General features: G+C 39.9%; 1 pseudogene; it reads left to right on the top strand.

Annotated features, from left to right (window-relative positions):
- Positions 1-1,155: 1,155 nt before the first annotated feature.
- Uba3-ps2 (ubiquitin-like modifier activating enzyme 3, pseudogene 2) lies at positions 1,156-2,548 on the top strand (annotated as a pseudogene).
- The last annotated feature ends 4,610 nt before the right edge of the window (positions 2,549-7,158 follow it).

The following is a 7,158-nucleotide window of genomic DNA, read 5'->3' as shown; positions in this document are numbered from 1 at the left end:
GTCACTTCTATAACAACAATGCCATCATACATTACTACCCTACTTTAGATGCTTTCTACTTGACAAACTGACCCTTTTAAATAATTTTTTGTCTTCTAAAAATTCTAAAGAAATTTACCTTTGTATAACAGATATTCTAATTCCTGTGGTGGAATATTACAGGAAAAGGAAATAGATAAACCCTGGTCATAAAATTGCTTAGTCAGTCATAGTACTCTAGATTCAGAACCTGTAGTGCTCTTCAGATCACATCAGAGAACAGGCCAGTGACATGCTAATATTGATCTTTTCAAGTGGTGTAATAGGAGTTGAGAAGATGGCTGAGCAGTGAATATGCTTATTACACAGGCATGAGTGTCTGGGTTTCCATGAATAAGGCAGGGTGTGACCAAATGTGTGTGTGTGTGAGTGTGTGTGTGTGTGTGTGTGTGTGTGTGTGTGTGTGTGTGTGTTTGTGCCTGTGTGTTGACAGAATTTCTGAGCTTGTTGGTTCCCAGATCAGCTCTAGTTTCAGTTAGAGACCCATTCTCAAGGCAATAAGGTAGAAAGTGACAGAACAGGATACCTGACATCTTTTAGTCACGCTGATTGTACATGGGTACATGTGTGCATACACTGCGTTGCATACACATGGAGACTAGAATACTGTTTAACTTACAGAGAATAATCAATTTGTTTGAAGAATTGTAGAGACTGACCTAGAAGGGGAGGATCTGTCCTGTGATGGTTTATTTTAACTGTCATCTTGACACAAACTAGAATCACTAGGGGATAGGGTCAATGAGGGAGTGTTTGCATCACGTTGGCCTGTGTCCATGGCTAGGAATGTTTTGATTTCCTAGGTTGATGTGGGAAGACCCACCCACTGCGAGTGACAACATTCACTAAGCAGAGGATTCTGAACTGTGTGAGAGTAGACAGAAAAAGCTGACTCCCACCATTCACTTGTTCGGCATTCTGTTCCTGACTGTGGATTAGTGTGTCCAGTCTTTCAGAGCTCATGACACTGATTTCGCCACTTTGGTGGACTGTAGCACAGAACTTTGATATAAAATGATCCCTTTTTCTCCATGAAGTTGTTTTTGCGAGGTATTTTATTAATGTGACAGGAAGCCAAACTAGGATAAGTTGTCTTAAGAATATTCAAGTAGGAATATGGCGGATGGCGAGGAGCTGGAGAAGAAAAGTAGGAGAATAGAGGAGCTGCTGGCTGAGAAAATGGCTGTTGATGGTGGGTGTGGGGACACTGGAGACTGGGAAGGTCGCTGGAACCATGTAAAGAAGTTCCTTGAGTGGCCTGGACCCTTCATACACCCTGATTTCGAACCGAGCACTGAATCACTCCAGTTCTTGTTAGATACATGTAAAGTTCTAGTCATTGGAGCTGGTGGCTTAGGATGTGAGCTTCTGAAAAATCTGGCATTGTCTGGTTTTAGACAGATTCATGTTATAGACATGGACACTATAGATGTTTCCAATTTAAATAGTCAGTTTTTATTTAGGCCTAAAGATGTTGGAAGACCCAAGGCTGAAGTTGCTGCAGAATTCCTGAATGACAGAGTTCCTAACTGCAACGTGGTCCCACATTTCAACAAGATTCAAGACTTTAACGACACTTTCTACCTACAATTTCATATTATCGTATGTGGCCTGAACTCTATCATAGCCAGGAGATGGATCAATGGAATGCTGATATCTCTTCTAAATTATGAAGATGGTGTGTTGGATCCAAGCTCCATTGTACCTTTGATAGATGGGGGGACAGAAAGCTTTAAAGGGAATGCCCGAATGATTTTTGCCTGGAATGACCACTTGTATTGAGTGCACTCTGGAACTTTACCCACCACAGGTCAATTTCCCCATGTGTACCACTGCATCTATGTCCAGGCTCCCAGAGCACTGTATCGAGTATGTAAGGACGTTGCAATGGCCTAAAGAGCAGCCTTTTGGAGATGGGGTTTCATTAGATGGAGATGACCCTGAACATAGTCAGTGGATTTTCCAAAAGTCTGTAGAGAGAGCATCACAATATAATATTAGAGGTGTTACCTACAGACTCTCTCAAGGGGTAGTAAAACGAATCATTCCTGCAGTAGCTTCTACAAATGCAGTCATTGCAGCTGTGTGTGCCACTGAGGTTTTCAAGATAGCTACAAGTGCGTACATCCCCCTTAATAACTACTTAGTATTCAATGATGTAGATGGACTGTACATTTACACATTTGAGCAGAGAGAAAGGAGAACTGTCCTGTGTGTAGCCAGCTTCCTCAAAACATCCAGTTCTCCCCAACAGCTAAACTGCAAGAGGTCTTAGACTATCTAACCAACAGTGCTTCTCTGCAAATGAAGTCTCCAGCTATAACAGCCACATTAGAGGGAGAAAACAGGACACTTTACAGTCAGTAATGTCTATTGAAGAACGAACGAGACCGAATCTGTCCAAAACATTAAAAGAGCTGGGACTAGTTGATGGACAAGAACTGGCTGTTGCTGATGTCACCACACCACAAACTGTACTATTTAAACTTCATTTTACTTAAGGAAAATAAATCTGTGCATAACAGAAATTCATAGAAATAATATACTTTATAAACATTATGCAGTTGAAGAGCCGGGAAGATGAAGCAGAGAAAGGAATTTCCAAGAAAGGAATTTAATCGATGTCATTTTTAGCATTAGTGTGGCTAGAATTTGACTTTTATATATACATATATATAAAAAATGAATGACTCTTTTTTAACTTTATAAGTTTCTCTTGAAGACTGAACTTCCGGGTTGGGCTAGTAAGCATTTTCACTTTAGTAATATGGAAACCATGCCTCCAGGAAAGATTATGAACAGATGTCCTGCTTCTTTAAAGCAGGACAAACACTGTCTTTTGTGTGAGTTTGTTATGGTCAAACAACATATTCCTCAGCTTGCATTTGAGCATCCACCTGTATAGAAATTTATTCTTGAATGGAAATGAGGAATTATGTCTTAAGAACATTAAATATTTATAACCTGACATCTAGAGATATCAAACATAGGCAATTTCTTCATTACTACTCATATAATTGTGACTGTCCATGTGTGTATTAATTATTGCAGAGTTTAACTTGTCCATGATAATTTGTAAACAGTATTATAGAGTCATACCTGTGCATGAAAATACAAAACATTTTCATGTATTTATTTGCAATGCCACAGACACCAGTATGCACAAATTTAAACCAAGACATGGCTGTTCAAAGAAATTAATGTTTCAACAGTTGTCACTGATGCCTTTGCACTATTTATTAATAAAATTGTACATTGTCTACTTTTTATTGAAAAAAAGAATATTCAAGTAGAAGTGGAAAGAAAAAGTGATAAAGATATCAAGCAGTGTGTGGCTTACTGTCCAGTGAAGCCCCTTTTCTTCCTTCGAGCCTCATCTGCTCACCTTTGTTCTTTTAGACAGTTTTGGTTTGGTGTTCTTTTATTTCAGACACAAAACACCCTCCAAAGAAGCATATTTTAAAAGCTGGTACTTAATGCAACAATAGTGGTCAGAGCTGTTTCTTTAAGAGGTTATTAAATAAGAAGAGCTTCAGTTTTATAAATATGTTAATGTATTGATTAATTTATAGCTGAGTGCATTGTTCTGAGGTGGGACATAGTTGGATGAAGTAGGTCAGTGGAGACATACACAGAAAGTATGTCATTCTCCTTTTTAAATTTGTCTCCTCTTTTCCTCTTCTTCAGTTCATCCTCTCCATTCTTCTTCTCATCTTTAAATGACGTGTTTTACTATTTCAGGGTTTCACACCTGCACATACTGTGTTTTAATCAAGTACACTCCATTCCTTCCACTCCAATACCACCATTCTCCCCTCCCAACGCCATGGGCTCTCCTCTCTTTAAAAACACACACACAGTGACCGCACGGAGTGCTTGTGTCTGTGTATGGGTTTAGAGCCATCTACAATAGCAGGAGTTGCTTTCCAAGGGACCAAATCCCTGAAGAAAAAAGACTTTCGCTTCCCCAGGAGCCATTGATTGCCTCTAGATTCTTAGCTAGTGGTCAGGCTCCATGATATCCTTCCTTGTCCAAGATGGGATTTAGTCTGACTTGACATTGTACATGCAGCTGCAGTTACTTGAGTCCATGTATACAATAGCTCTTTTATGTGGAGCAAATGATATTTTGTTGATGACATTCACTATCTATGACTATTACAATTTTTCTGCCCTTTCCTAGATGATGATCCCTGAGCCTTGTTTTGGGGTGTGATGTAGACACCCAGTTTAGTGCTGAGAACATCAGACTCTTATTCTCTGCACACTTACGTGTTGGGTGTCTCTGTATTAGCACCATCTACTCATGAAAGCAGCTTTTCTGATAAGTGCTGAGAGATCTGCTAATCTATGAACATAAAGGTAAAAATTTAGGTATCAGATTAATACTATGTCCATTTGGCAGAATAGTACTATTAGGTTCTCTTTTAGGCCTATGACCTATCTAGCCACAGGTTATTTATTGGTCCTGATAATGGCACCAGATTTGGTCCAGATAATGATGCCCTCTTATGGAATGGGTCTGAAATGCAATCACAAAGTGGTTGATTATTATTATGGAATTCATACCATTATAATGCCAGTGGGCATGATTTTCCAGGCTGGCCACAATTGAGACTCTCAGAATTCATGGATGCGTGAGATTAATGATTACTTTTCTCTCCTTGTATCCTTCATAGCATCTTCCAACACTGTGATTGCTGGACTATACGATGAAACAAGTTGTATGTCTCAAGTATGTGGTGTCTTCAATTATAGGGTCTTATCATCAAGTCTTGGAGCTGAGCAAGAACATATAATAGCCTGTAATATTTAGGAGCTTTATGAGATTCACTGGCAGACAACTCAAGAAAGATAACCCATTCCTTCACTTGGCTTTTTATTTCTTAGCATATGATGTGTCTGTGTTGCTCCCTTATAAAACAACTCCATTTAAAGTCTTTTTCTAGCTGTATATGTATACATTTTAGAATGTTTCTGCAGTAGTATATTTCTATTCTAAGAAGACCTTCATCAGAATTTGAGATGGCCATTTTCACAATATTAATTTTATGAATCCAGGAGCAGGGGGTTTCTGTTGTATCTTTTCCAGTTTCTTTCTTCCGTGTCATAGTTTTCGTTTGCACATGTTTTGCTCTCTTGGTTAGATTTATTTTAAGATCTTTTTGAGGTGTTTGTCGATAAACTTGGTTTCTTGATTTGTTTTTCTGTATGTTTGTATACTAGAAGGCACCAGTTTTGTGTTAATTTTGAATGTTGCTATGTAACAAATATGATTATCAGTTGCAGGGGTTTCTACACAGTCTTTATGCGCTTTTATGATAGAATCACATCATCTTCCAATAAGGACACCTTTTACTTCTTTCTCTTTTGTTTGTTTCCCATTTCTTTTTTCTTTTTTCTTTTTTCTTTTTTCTTTTTTTAAGATTTATTTATTATAGATGAGTACACTGTAGCTGTCTTCAGATGTGCCAGAAGAGGGCATCAGATCTCATTACAGATGGTTGTGAGCCACCGTGTGGTTGCTGGGATTTGAACTCAGGACCTCTGGAAGAGCAGTCAGTGCTCTTAACCGCTGAGCCATCTCTCCAGCCCTTGTTTCCCATTTCTTAATTGTCTTAATACTCTAGCTGAAAATTGAAACACTGTCTTGAACAGGGTAGAGAGATTGGCATCTCAGCCTTGTTTCTGATTTTGTTGAAAACCCTTCAGTTTTTATCTATTTAGGATTATGTTTACTGTGGGTCTGTTGTATATTTTCCCTCCCTCTCACCTCACCTCTCCACCACCCTCTTATCCTCCTTTCTCTTCAGAAAAGGCTCAGATAAAGGGAGGCCTCCAATTGATATCAACCTGCCTTGGCATACTATGTTTCAGTGGCATTAGGCCCAATCTTATCCCATTTTGGCTAGGCAATGTAGCCAAGTTAGGAGAAAGGGTTCCAAAGGCAGGCAACAAAGTCAGATACAGCTCTTGCTCCTGCTGTTAGGAGTCCCACAGGAAGACTGAGCTGCACAACTGTTATATATGTCCTGAAGTCATAGTTACATCCCAGGTACGTTCTCTGGTGGTTGAGTCTCTGTAGGCCACCATGGGCCCAGGATAATTGATTCTGTATGTTTTTTTTTTGTAGTGACCTTGACCTCTCAGGCTCCTTCAGTCCTTCTTCCCTCTCATCTGCTCCACCTATTGATTGACAGTCTCTACACTGCTTTCATTACTTGTTGGATAAAGCCTCTTATGACAGTTACGCTAGGCACCTTTCCGGAAGTATAGCAGAATACTGTTCATAGCACCAGAGGCAGACTCTCTCCAATGGCATGGGTCTCAATCTGGGCCAGTATTTGGTCGGTCATTCCTTCATTTTCTGCTTAATCTTTACCCTTGCTCATCTTGTTGGCAGGAGGAATTGTGTGTCTAAGGTTTTGTGACTAGGCTGATATCCAATCCCCTCCATTAGAAGTCTTTTCTGGTTACAGGAGACGGCTGTTTCAGGCTCCACATCCTCATTGCTTGGAATCTTAGCTAGGGTCACCTCATAGATTCCTGGAGATTTCTATTTTCCTAGGATTTTAGCTCATTCTAGAGATCCCCCCATTACAGTTCTTTCTCCCCTTACTGTCTCCCTCAGTCCCCCGACTTGATCTACCCTGTTATACTCCCCAACCTCTTCCCCACTCTGTTCCCCCTTTCCATCCACCCCAATGTCTTTTCTATTTCTCCCCTTCAGTGGGATTCAAGTATCCTCCATTGGGCTGTCCTGTTACTCAGCTTCCTCGTGTCTGTGGATTGTAGCTTGGTTATCCTGTACTTTATGTGTAATATCCACTTAAAAGTGAATACATACCATGTGTGTCTTTCTTTTTTTTCTTTTCTCCATCTTTATTAAATTGGTTATTTCTTATTTACATTTCAATTGTTATTACCTTTCCTGGTTTCCAAGCAAACATCCCCCTAACCCCTCCCACTCCCCCTCTATGTGGGTGTTTACCTCCCCATCCTCTCCCCTTACTGCCCTCCCCACAACAATCACATTAAATGTGGGTCCAGTCTTCCACTGGTGCCCTTACTAGACTATTTATTGCTACCTATACAGTTTGAGCCCAGGGTCAGTCCATA

Source organism: Rattus norvegicus, chromosome 12 (assembly GCF_036323735.1).
Source record: "Rattus norvegicus strain BN/NHsdMcwi chromosome 12, GRCr8, whole genome shotgun sequence".
Lineage (NCBI taxonomy): Eukaryota > Metazoa > Chordata > Mammalia > Rodentia > Muridae > Rattus > Rattus norvegicus.
The sequence above is the reverse complement of the archived record's forward strand: the minus strand, read 5'-3'. Positions and strand labels throughout refer to the sequence as shown.